General features: G+C 39.1%; 1 protein-coding gene across 11 annotated transcripts in view; it reads left to right on the top strand.

Moving 5' to 3' along the window:
• The window catches only part of SUGCT (succinyl-CoA:glutarate-CoA transferase), a 752487-nt gene that overhangs the window by 114924 nt on the left and 624197 nt on the right, over positions 1-13366 (top strand). The gene's annotated exons all lie outside the window — the stretch shown is intronic.

The raw sequence follows: 13366 nt of genomic DNA, 5'->3' as shown, positions 1-13366 counted from the left end.
GTATCAGTGGTGTGTTTTTACTGTGTGTATTGTATTACATTTTATGAATATACCACAGAGTATTCACATTGCTATTGATCAACACTTGAGTTGTTTTTAGTTTTTGCCTTTTGTGAATAAAACTGAACTTTCTTTTGAATGCCTTTTGTTTGACATGCATATTGATTTCTTTTGGTATATACCTACAAGTGAAAAACTAATGGGTCACAGGGTAGATGTATATTTAGCTTTAGTAAGCTGCTGGTTTTTTAGAATGGTACCAGTTTATACTCTAGTAGCAATGTTTGAGAGTTTTAATTATCTGCACCAACTCTTGATAATGCAAACTTTTTTTTTTTTTTGAGAGAGTCTTGCTCTGTTGCCCAGGCTGGAGTGCAGTGGCATGATCTGAGCTCACTGCAACCTCTGCCTCTTGGGTTCAAGCAATTCTCCTGCCTTAGCTTCCTGAGTAGCTGGGATCACAGGCACCCAACCACCGTGATGACCAGCTAATTTTTTTGTATTTTATTAGGGATCATGTTTCACCATGTTGGCCAGGCTGGTCTTGAACTCCGAACCTCAAGTGATCCACCTGCCTGGACCTACCTGCCTGGGGTTACAGGTAGGAGTCACTGTGCCTGGCCAGTCTTTTAAATTTTAGCCATTTTGGTGAGTATGTAGTAGAATCTCATTGTGATTTGAATTTGCAATTCCCTGATGAGTTAAGATGTGTTTTTTAATGCTTAGTGGTCGTTTAGGTATCTATGTGAACTATAGGTTCCGGCCTTTCCATTGTTTTTATTGGAGTGTTAGTCTTCTCCTCAGTGATTTAAAGGATTTCTTTGTATATTCTAGATACAAATATTTGTGAGATGTATACATTGCTGATATTTTCTCCCAGTCCGTGACTTGCCATTTTATTATCATAATGCTATCTTTTGATAAGTGTTTTTAAGTTTTATTTAAGTCAAATTAGTCAATTTATTTTCTTTATGGTTAGTGTCTTTTATGTCCTCTTTATGAAATCTTTGCGTACCCTTAGTTTTGAAGATTTTCTTCTAGAAGATTTATAGTTTTGATTCTTGTGGTTTTTTTTTTTACTTTTTTTTGAGACTGAGTGTCACTCTTCTTGCCCAGGCTGGAATGCAGTAGCATGATCTCGGCTCACCGTAACCTCTGCCTCCTGGGTTCAAGCGATTCTCCTGCCTCAGCCTCCCAAGTAGCTGGGATTACAGGCATGCGCCACCATGCCTGGCTAATTTTGTATTTTTAGCAGAGACAGGGTGTCTCCATGTTGGTCAGGCTGGTCTCCCGACCTCAGGTGATCTGCCCATCTAAGCCTCCCAAAATGATGGGATTACAGGCATGAGACACCACGCCCGGCCTATAGTTTTGATTCTTACTTTTAGGGTTACCTAAACTGAATGTTCTGCATTGTATTTTATTTTAAATCATATTTCATAGAGATTATCTTATTGTCAATGCACTTGCTTTTATTGTGTCTATACCTGTGGATGTACCATAGTTTATTTAACCTCCTCTTGCTGGGCAGTTAGTTTCTTTCCATTATTTTACTAATACTGTAACACTACAGGGAACATCCTTGCACGTATAATTTTCTACATGTGCAGTTATTATTATTATATTTTTTTGACATGGAGTCTCGCTCTGTTGCCCAGGCTAGAGTGCAGTGGTGAGATCTTGGCTTCAGGCATGAGCCATCGCATCTGGCCCCACATGTACAATTATATCTTTAGGAAAAATCCCTAGAAGGAGGCTGTGGTGTCAACAGTTTAGTTCATTTGTATTTTTGATAGGTATTTGTATTTTGTAAGATTGAACCAATTTATACTCCTATCAGCAAAGTTTGAGAATAAAAATGTGTTTTAAGTTAGAAATATCTATGCAAATAAACAAGTAGAGATGTGGCCCCTTCCAACACACACACACACACACACATACTCTCTCTCTCTCTCTCTCTCTCTCTCTCTCTCACTCTCTCTGTCTCTCTCTGAAAAATTCAACTGTATTTGCTATGGGTTAAAATATATGTTCCCTGGACTGGACATGGTGGCTTATGCCTGTAATCCTAGCACTTTGGGTGGCCAAGGTGGGAGGATTGCTTGAGCCTAGGAGTTTGAGACCAGTCTGGACAACATAGGAAGACCCTGTCTCTAGTAAAAATTTTAAAAATTTGCCAGGTGTTGTGGCGTGAACCTGCAGTCCCAGCTACTCAGGCAGCTGAGGTGGGAGGATTACTTGAGCCCAGGAGATAGAGGCTGCAGTGAGCCGTGATCTTGCCACTGCACTCCAGCCTGGACAACTGAGTGAGACCTTGTCTAAAAAAAAAACCACCAAAAAACTATATATATACACAATATATTATATACAAATATTACATATAATATAATAAAGTATATAATATATAAAAAATTATATAATATATTCTGCAAGAAAGGTGTCATGTATTTCTACATCTTCAGTGCCTAGGAAAGAACTTCACGCTTAATAAATATTATAGGAATAATGGGTTCTTACGCATATAAAATATATTTCTTATTTTATGACTTAGGATATTTCCTTGATTTTAATCTTAACCATTATAAGTATTAGTTCACTAACAAAAGAGGTTAGTCTAGGTTAAGTAATGAAGTTTTTCTTAATTCATGCACCTTTCTAACATGGCACTTCTTAAACATATCTGACCATTGATTACAGTCAGAATTAGGGTCAGAGTTAATGGTGGAATAACTTAACTGCTCAGTTTTATTTATACTTTATTTTAATTGACTTTCTGTGTGTGTGTGACAGAATCTCACTTTGTCACCCAGTCTGGAGTGCAGTGGTGCAATCTTGGCTCACAGCAACCTCTGCCTCCTGGGTTCATGAGATTCTCCTGCCTCAACCTCTTGAGTAGCTGGGACTACAGGCGTGCACTACCATGCCCAGATAATTTTTGTATTTTTAGTTGAGATGGGATTTCACTATGTTCGCTAGGTTGATCTCGAACTCCTGACCTCAGGTGATCAGCCTGCCTTGGCCTCCCGAAGTGCTGGGATTATAGGTGTGAGCCACTGCACCCGGCTTAATTGACTTTTAAAAGTAATTATTCTTGGGCCAGACACGGTGACTCATGCCTGTAATCCTGGCACTTTGGAAGGTTGATGCACGAGGATTGCTTGAGTTCAGGAGTTCAAGACCAGCCTGGGCAACGTGGCAAAACCCCATGACTACAAAAATTACAAAAAAATTAGCAGGACGTGGAGGTGCCTGCCTGTAGTCCCAACTACTCTGGAGGCTAAGGTGGGAGGATTTCTTGAGCCCAGGAGATAGAGGTTGCAGTGAACCAAGATAGTGCTACTGCCCTCCAGCCTGGGGAACAGAGCAAGATCTTGTCTTTTTTTCTTTTTTTAAGTAATTATTCTTATATATAATACGTATTTATTATAAAACTGAGACAATGTCAAAAATAATGGAGAAGAAAGTCACAAATTATCCTCATCAGTCAGAAGTTCCCAGTGTTAATAGTTGGTAAGCATCAATCTCGACATATGTTTATGCTTATACGTTGGCATATTCATAGCATATGATGAACATAAATTATAAGGATGAGATCATAACATTCTTGCTAATTTAAAGTAAATAAGTATACAATTTAATTGAATTTAACAGAGGAACAATTAATTGAAGTGAAATAGAGGGTATTGCTCCAATTTGGCTAAAGTTTCTTCTTTACAAAAGTAATCATTACTAAAAGATCCTGTGGAGGTTGAGAGATTATGAAAACCCTTAAGACGATGGGCTCATTTCATGCTTCTTCTTCTTTTTTTCTTTTTGTTTTTTTTGAGGTGGGGTCTCATTCTGTTGCCCAGGCTGGAGTGCAGTGGTGCGATCTTGGCTCATTGCAACCTCTGTCCCCCAGGTTCAAGTGATACTCCTGTCTCAGCCTCCCGAGGCCCCTGCCACTGTGCCTAGCTAATTTTGGTTTTAGTGGAGACGGGGGTTTCACCATCTTGACCAGGCTGGTCTCGAACTCCTGACCTTGTGATCCATCTGCCCTGGCCTCCCAAAGTGCTGGGATTACAGGTGTGAGCCACCGTGTCTGGCCTCATTTCATTCTTCTTTAACTATTGCCTGCATGTTCCATCATGTATTGATTTCATGCTCTGAGAAATGATTAGCATTCGAACATTCGTTCCTTCCATCTTCCCTCTCTTCACTTCCCAATTACTGCTGATTAACTACTTGTACTTAGTCAAAGTTTACTTCACCTTTATACTTAAATACTTTTACTTAGTAAGTGCTGTCAAGTACTTTTACTTACTTTGCATACCCTAACTCTAGTCAAGTTCCCTAACATTTAGATTCTATACTGCAACAATAAATCCACTAATTGGCAGTTGACTGAGGTAAGGCATAGAAGTGGGATGAGGTTGAAGAGAATGTACCATAGAAGGCCAAGCCTTGCGGGGCTGAGTGCTGTCCTTATAGGGTTCAGGGGTCAGCCCTCTTCCCAAGACCCCAGCCAATTCCCTATGCTAGGCATCCTCCACCCTGGCAAGGGTGTGTCCCACTCCCACATGAAGGTACGTGGCAAATCCTAGCAACACCTTTGGTCTTGGTTCTGGGCCTGAGACTTTCTCCTTTGAGGGTATTTTTGTTGACTTTTCCCAGTGTTAATTTATTATTTCATTGTATTTTCCCCCTCTTAGAGATTTTTAGTAGGATAATTTAGATTCAGTCTACTGGCCTTTCTTCCCTTCAGTATTGGCTTGGTAAGGAAGGAGCAATGAGGTGCTCTCCACACAGGCAGCACTTCAGTCTTTTGCTTGGCTTTATCCTTTCAAGTCCATAACATGAGTTTTTTCTCCTTTCTTTGATTGTTAATAGGACCAATTTGTATGACCTAGGAAACATAAAAAAAACAAAGAAAGAAATAAGTAGAGATGTTTTTGAGAAAAAATGTGTTGGTAGAATTCTGCCTTAATGTGTTTGTTCACCACCAGAAAACTGAAGAGATTTTCAGTATTACTTCTATATGAATGAAATGATGTACTTAACATATTATTTGTTAAAATTATACTTCTATAGATCATATAAAGATTTCAAGATAAAAAAATCTTAAGATAAACTATGAGTTGATAAACTATAGTTTTTTTTTTTTTTTTGAGACAGGATCTCATTCTGTTGCCCAGGTTGGAGTACAGTGGCACAGTCACTGCAGCGTCGACCTCCTGGGTTGAAGTGATCCTCCCACCTCAGCCTCCCAGGTAGCTGGGGTATAGGCACGCCCCATCATGCCTGGCTAATTTTTTGTTAGCTAGGAGTTTTTTGTTACCTAGGCTGCTCTCTAACTCCTGGGCTCAAGCGATCTGCCTGCCTCAGCCTTCCAAAGTGCTGGGATTACAGGCATGAGCCACTGTGACTGGCCCAAAAAACTCTGGTTTTTATTGTGATAAATGTTTTGGTGTACCTTTCAAACAATGTAAGATATTTTGTGAAACAGAACAAATTTTACTAAGAATTTTCACATACAACTATTTCAGAAATGATAGTCATCCTGAAAGTACTACATTTCAAGAATTAATATTAATAACTTACAATTCTTTTTATTTTCTATCAACTCTCAGGAATATGGTATATAATAGGGATTTGGTTTATAAAAACTTGTTTTATTTTTTGAAACAGGGTCTTGCTGTGTCACCCAGGCTGGAGTGCAATAGTGCAGTCATGGCTCACTGTGGCCTCGAACTCCGGGGCTCAAAGGATCCTCCCACCTCAGCCTCCTAACTAGCTGGGACTATACACACTTGCCACCAGGCCTGGCTAATTTTTTTCAGTTTTTATAGAGATGGAGATCTACTATGTTGCCCAGAGTGGTCTTGAACCCCTGGGCTCAAATGTTCCTCCACCTCAGCCTCCCAAAGTGCTGGGATTACGGGTGCGAGCCACCATGAAAGGCTAAAATTTATTAAAGCTAATGAATAATATAACTGTGGAAATATAACTTTGGAAATAGTGAGGTCATTTTGATTTTTATCAGCGATTGTGTGATACAGTGCAAAGAACATGGGGTTTGGAGTTACATAGCATTTGAATGCAGGCTCTGCCATTTATTATCTGTGCAAATTTAGACAAGCTATTTAGACAAATTACTGTGAACCTCCCTTTTTTCATCTGTGAAATGGGGATAACATACCTATTTCTCATGGTTGTTGTGAAGATGATACCTATTAACATCTCTGAATAACAGTATGTGGTCAATAAATGGAATACTTGATTTAGTGTACTACTAATTGAGGTTCAGTCCTGAAAGGGTGACATCCCTTTTAGGTTGTCCGCCCATCCTCACAATGTTTCCAGTTACTCTCCAGCTCCTTATCTTCCTTTAGTTTTCTTCATAGCCGTCATCTTCATGTGTGAAATTATATTTCATTCTTATTAGTTACTTTCTTTATCTACCTTTAAGATGTAAGCTTTATGAAGGCAGGGACTGGCTGTACCGTGCCCCCCAAATCTAGAACAATGCCTGGAACATAATTGGCACTCACATATTGTTTGATCGAATGTGTAAATATATTTACTTTTTTTTTTTTTTTTTTTTTTTGAGGTGGAGTCTTGCTCCATCACCCAGGCTGGAGTGCATTGGCTCCATCTGGGCTCACTGCAACCTCCGCGTCCTGGTGGCTGTACAGAGCCACCACACACGGCTGATTTTTCTATTTTTGGTAGAGAGGGGGTTTCGCCGTTTTGGACAGGCTGGTCTGGAACTCCTGACCTCAGGTGATCTGCCCACCTCGGCCTCCAAAAGTGCTGGGATTACAGGCATGAGCCACCACACCCGGCCTACATGTTTTAAAATAACTAGATTCTTAGTTAGTTCAGGGAACCTGCAAATAAAGATAGAGAAAATAAACAAGCATGTTTTTCTACCTTTATGTAACTTATTTGTTGGTTGACTGAATTGACTGCTCAATTTAGTTTAGTTTAGTTCGTTCAGCTAGAATTGGATTTGTAGACTCAATCCCAGTGACTGACATTAACACTGTGGATATTTGTTATTGAAGCTCATATGATATTTCAGTTGTTATTTCATAAAAGTTATATCACTAGGTAGTTCTACTTTGTTTTTCTTATATTTGGCCCCTAAATGGAAGGAAAGCCAAGACAAGAGTTATCTGTGAAATTTACATTGGAAAGCAAAATCTTGAAATTCCTCTAAAACCTCTTTTCTAAAACAGATTGCTAGTGAAAGATTTCACACACACACACACATACACCCATACAATTAATCCTGTTTTTTCAAGAAATAATTTTTATATCTTTTGGGGAAAAGGGACTCCCTTATTTGAGGTAAGTTTCTTTTTTTCATAGAAAGTATTTCATTTTAGAAGGATTATGTCTTATTCTGAAATATCTAATGCTTGTTAAAAGTTTATTTATTTATTTACTTATTTATTTTTTTGTGGCAGAGTCTCATTCTGTCATCTAGGCTGGAGTTCAGTAGTGCGATCTCGGCTCACAGCAACCTCTGCCACCTGAGTTCAAGTGATTCTTGTGCCTCATCCTCCTGAGTAGCTGGGATTACAGGTGCTCACCACCACGCCCAGCTAAGTTTTATATTTTTTAGTAGAGACGGGGTTTCACCATGTTGGCCAGGCTGGTCTCGAACTCCTGACCTCAGGTGATCCGCCTGCCTCAGCCTCCCAAAGTGCTGGAATTACAGGTATAAACCACCGCGCCTGGCCAAAAATTTATTTATTTTGTAAAAGGTCATGCAATCTTCTGTAAATGTCAGGTTTTACTTCTGTTGTATTTCTCTTTCTATAATCCAAATGCCTTTTAAGTAAAATGTACTTGTTCTTTTTTTATAGAAAAAAGTTATTTTTCAATAATTTAGCACATTTATGGTAATGATCCTTTAGTTTTTAAATGACCCAAACAAAATATTTGCTTTAAAGTTTGAAAAAGAATAGTAATGAAAGGATATGTCTTCACTTTGAACTTGTCTACAAATTGCAAGAGAAGAGAATACTGTTAGAAGGATTAGGTAAGAGATGGTTTATTTTTGCCTGGCTCAACAAAAGCTTTGAAAATAACACGCTGAGCCTGGGCACAGTGGCTCATGCATGTCATCCTAGCACCTAAGGAGGCCGGGGCCAGCAGATCACCTGAGTTCAGGAGTTCAGGACCTGCCTGGCCAACATGGATAAACCCCGTCTCTACAAAAATACAAAAATTAGCCGGGCATGATGGCGGGTGCCTGTAATCCCAGTTATTCGGGAGGCTGAGGCGGGAGAATCACTTGAATCCGGGAGGTGGAGGTTGTAGTGAGCTGAGATCACGTCACTGTACTCCAGCCTGGGTGACAGGGCAAGACTATGTCTCAAAAAAAAAAAAGGAAATTTAAGTATACATAAACAATATAGAAATCTATAGTATAGATTGGGATAATGGTTTTAAGTTATTCTCAATTGGAAGATGCTCGTTCCTGGCTACTCCACTTTCTGCAAACACTGAACCAGGGATGGTGTCCCAGGCTTCTTGCTGTCTACCTTGACATCTAGTCATGGTTCCACAACCTATGCCAACATCCACTCTACTTTTAAAATCTAGGCACATACTCTCTTTCCCACCGTCATAGATAACAAACATCCTGGCCTTTTCTCTCCTCTGCCATGTTATCTGAGAACCTTGACTCTTACAGTTTTCTTCTTAAGTTCATGTCCTTTCATTAACTTTGAGCAGTTTTAGCATTTTCATTGAAGACCTATTTAACATCTTTATTGAACAGTCATAGGAATCAGAAAACCTGGGTTTGAATTTTCATTCCATCATTTGGTGTAACATTAGACAAATTCTCTAACTTCAGTTTTTCCATCTGTAAAATAGGGAAAATATGTTTTTGATTTTTTTTTTTTTTTTGAGATGGAGTCTCACTCTGTCGCCCAGGGTGCAATGGCACGATCTTGGCTCATTGCAACCTCCACCTCCTGGGTTCAAGCAATTATCCTGCCTCAGCCTCCTGAGTAGCTGGGGTTACAGGAGCGTGCAACCACGCCCGGCTAATTTTTGTGTTTTTAGTACAGATGGAGTTTCACCTTGTTGGTCAGGCTGGTCTCGAACTCCTGACCTTGTGATCCACTCACCTCTGCCTCCCAAAGTGCTGGGATTACAGGCGTTGAGCAACCACGCCTGGTCGGGAAAATATGTTTTTTAACTGGTAATTGTAAAGTTGTAAAGTGATGGCTGTTAGGGGCTGTGTAAATTAATGTGGCCATTATGGAAAGCAGTATGGAGGTTCTTCAAAAAATTAAAAGTAGAACAACTATATGATCCAGCAGCCCCACCACTGGGCATGTACACAAGCGAAATGAAATCAGTAATGTGGAAGAAATATATGCACTCCTATGTTCATTACAACGTCAACTTAAGTGTCCACAAATGAATGAATAAATGGATAAAGAAACATGGTATATGTACGCAATGGAATACTATTCAACCTTAGAAAAAACAAGGAATTCTTGTCACATGTTACAACATAAGTGAACCTGAAGGACATTATTCTAAGCGAAATAAGCCAGGCACAGAAGATAAACACCACATGACCTCACTTATATATGGCATCTGAAAATGTCTAACTTATAGATGTAAAGAGTAGAATGGTGGTTACCAGAGTCCTGGGGAGGAGGGCAGGTTAAGGAAATGTTGGTCAAAGGATATAAAAATTTAACTAGGAGGAATAAGTTCAAGAGATCTATTGTACAATATAGTTACTATATTTAATGTACAGTTGACCCTTGAATAACATAAATTTGAACCGTGCGGGCCCACTTGCATGTGGAGTTTTTTCAGTCAAATGCAGATTGAGGGATACATATATACTGAGGGTCAATTTTGTATTTATTTGTGTTCTGCAGGGCCAACTGTGGATATGCAGATTTCTGCATATACCACGGGATGGCTGTATTATAATCCTGAAAATCTCTAAGAAAGCAGATTTTTAAGTGTTATCATAATAAAATAAAAGTATATGAAGTAATGCATTTGTTAATTAGCTTGATGGAGCCATTTTACAATGTGCATATGTTTCAAACTATGTTGTACACAGTACATATATATAATAAAAGAACAAATACATGGTTGTAAAGTGATGGTGCAGCATCACATGAGGTATATGTGAAACCATGCTGTAATTTGTAGTCTTTTTTTTTTTTTTACTTTTTCACCCCAAATTTTTAAAGGATATTTATTTTTTTATTTTTTATTTATTTATTTATTATTATTTTTTATTATACTTTAAGTTCTAGGGTACATGTGCATAACGTGCAGGTTTGTTACATATGTATACTTGTGCCATGTTGGTGTGCTGCACCCATCAACTCGTGAGCACCCAACAACTCGTCATTTACATCAGGTATAACTCCCAATGCAATCCCTCCCCCCTCCCCCCGCCCCGTGATAGGCCCCGGTGTGTGATATTCCCCTTCCCGAGTCCAAGTGATCTCATTGTTCAGTTCCCACCTATAAGTGAGAACATGCGGTGTTTGGTTTTCTGTTCTTGCGATAGTTTGCTGAGAATGATGGTTTCCAGCTGCATCCATGTCCCTACAAAGGACACAAACTCATCCTTTTTTTTATGGCTGCATAGTATTCCATGGTGTATATGTGCCACATTTTCTTAATCCAGTCTGTCACTGATGGACATTTGGGTTGATTCCAAGTCTTTGCTATTGTGAATAGTGCCGCAATAAACATACGTGTGCATGTGTCTTTATAGCAGCATGATTTATAATCCTTTGGGTATATACCTAGTAATGGGATGGCTAGGTCATATGGTACTTCTAGTTCTAGATCCTTGAGGAATCGCCATACTGTTTTCCATAATGGTTGAACTAGTTTACAATCCCACCAACAGTGTAAAAGTGTTCCTATTTCTCCACATCCTCTCCAGCACCTGTTGTTTCCTGACTTTTTAATGATTGCCATTCTAACTGGTGTGAGATGGTATCTCATTGTGGTTTTGATTTGCATTTCTCTGATGGCGAGTGATGATGAGCATTTTTTCATGTGTCTGTTGGCTGTATGAATGTCCTCTTTTGAGAAATGTCTGTTCATATCCTTTGCCCACTTTTTGATGGGGTTGTTTGTTTTCTTCTTGTAAATTTGTTTGAGTTCTTTGTAGGTTCTGGATATTAGCCCTTTGTCTGATGAGTAGGTTGCAAAAATTTTCTCCCATTCTGTGGGTTGCCTGTTCACTCTGATGGTAGTTTCTTTTGCTGTGCGGAAGTTCTTTAGTTTAATGAGATCCCATTTGTCAATTTTGGCTTTTGTTGCCGTTGCTTTTGGTGTTTTAGACATGAAGTCCTTGCCCATGCCTATGTCCTGAATGGTATTACCTAGGTTTTCTTCTAGGGTTTTTATGGTATTAGGTCTAACGTTTAAGTCTCTAATCCATCTTGAATTAATTTTCGTATAAGGAGTAAGGAAAGGATCCAGTTTCAGCTTTCTACTTATGGCTAGCCAATTTTCCCAGCACCATGTATTAAATAGGGAATCCTTTCCCCATTTCTTGTTTTTGTCAGGTTTGTCAAAGATCAGATGGCTGTAGATGTGTGGTATTATTTCTGAGGACTCTGTTCTGTTCCATTGGTCTACATCTCTGTTTTGGTACCAGTACCATGCTGTTGGTTACTGTAGCCCTGTAGTATAGTTTGAAGTCAGGTAGCGTGATGCCTCCAGCTTTGTTCTTTTGACTTAGGATTGTCTTGGAGATGCGGGCTCTTTTTTGGTTCCATATGAACTTTAAGGCAGTTTTTTCCAATTCTGTGAAGAAACTCATTGGTAGCTTGATAGGGATGGCATTGAATCTATAAATTACCTTGGGCAATATGGCCATTTTCACGATATTGATTCTTCCTATCCATGAGCATGGTATGTTCTTCCATTTGTTTATGTCCTCTTTTATTTTACTGAACAGTGGTTTGCAGTTCTCCTTGAAGAGGTCCTTTACATCCCTTGTAAGTTGGATTCCTAGGTATTTTATTCTCTTTGAAGCAATTGTGAATGGAAGTTCTTTCATGATTTGGCTCTCTGTTTGTCTGTTACTGGTGTATAAGAATGCTTGTGATTTTTGCACATTGATTTTGTATCCTGAGACTTTGCTGAAGTTGCTTATCAGCTTAAGGAGATTTTGGGCTGAGACAATGGGGTTTTCTAAATATACAATCATGTCATCTGCAAACAGGGACAATTTGACTTCTTCTTTTCCTAACTGAATACCCTTGATTTCTTTCTCTTGCCTGATTGCCCTAGCCAGAACTTCCAACACTATGTTGAATAGGAGTGGTGAGAGAGGGCATCCCTGTCTTGTGCCAGTTTTCAAAGGGAATTTTTCCAGTTTTTGCCCATTCAGTATGATATTGGCTGTGGGTTTGTCATAAATAGCTCTTATGATTTTGAGATACATTCCATCAATACCAAATTTATTGAGAGTTTTTAGCATGAAGGGCTGTAGAATTTTGTCAAAGGCCTTTTCTGCATCTATTGAGATAATCATGTGGTTTTTGTCTTTGGTTCTGTTTATATGCTGGATTACGTTTATTGATTTGCGTAGGTTGAACCAGCCTTGCATCCCAGGGATGAAGCCCACTTGATCATGGTGCATAAGCTTTTTGATGTGCTGCTGGATCCGGTTTGCCAGTATTTTATTGAGGATTTTTGCATCGATGTTCATCAGGGATATTGGTCTAAAATTCTCTTTTTTTGTTGTGTCTCTGCCAGGCTTTGGTATCAGGATGATGTTGGCCTCATAAAATGAGTTAGGGAGGATTCCCTCTTTTTCTATTGATTGGAATAGTTTCAGAAGGAATGGTACCAGCTCCTCCTTGTACCTCTGGTAGAATTCAACTGTGAATGCATCTGGTCCTGGACTTCTTTTGGTTGGTAGGCTATCAATTATTGCGTCAATTTCAGAGCCTGCTATTGGTCTATTCAGGGATTCAGCTTCTTCCTGGTTTAGTCCTGGGAGAGTGTAAGTGTCCAGGAAATTATCCATTTCTTCTAGATTTTCTAGTTTATTTGCGTAGAGGTGTTTATGGTATTCTCTGATGGTAGTTCGTATTTCTGTGGGGTCGGTGGTGATATCCCCTTTGTCATTTTTTATTGCGTCTATTTGATTCTTCTCTCTTTTCTTCTTTATTAGTCTTGCTAGTGGTCTATCAATTTTGTTGATCTTTTCAAAAAACCAGCTCCTGGATTCACTGATTTTTTTTGGAGGGTTTTTTGTCTCTATCTCCTTCAGCTCTGCTCTGATCTTAGTTATTTCTTGCCTTCTGCTAGCTTTTGAATGTGTTTGCTCTTGCTTCTCTAGTTCTTTTAATTGTGA

This window comes from Macaca fascicularis, chromosome 3 (genome assembly GCF_037993035.2).
Source record: "Macaca fascicularis isolate 582-1 chromosome 3, T2T-MFA8v1.1".
Lineage (NCBI taxonomy): Eukaryota > Metazoa > Chordata > Mammalia > Primates > Cercopithecidae > Macaca > Macaca fascicularis.
Note: the sequence above shows the minus strand (reverse complement) of the source record. Positions and strands in the feature narration are given on the sequence as shown.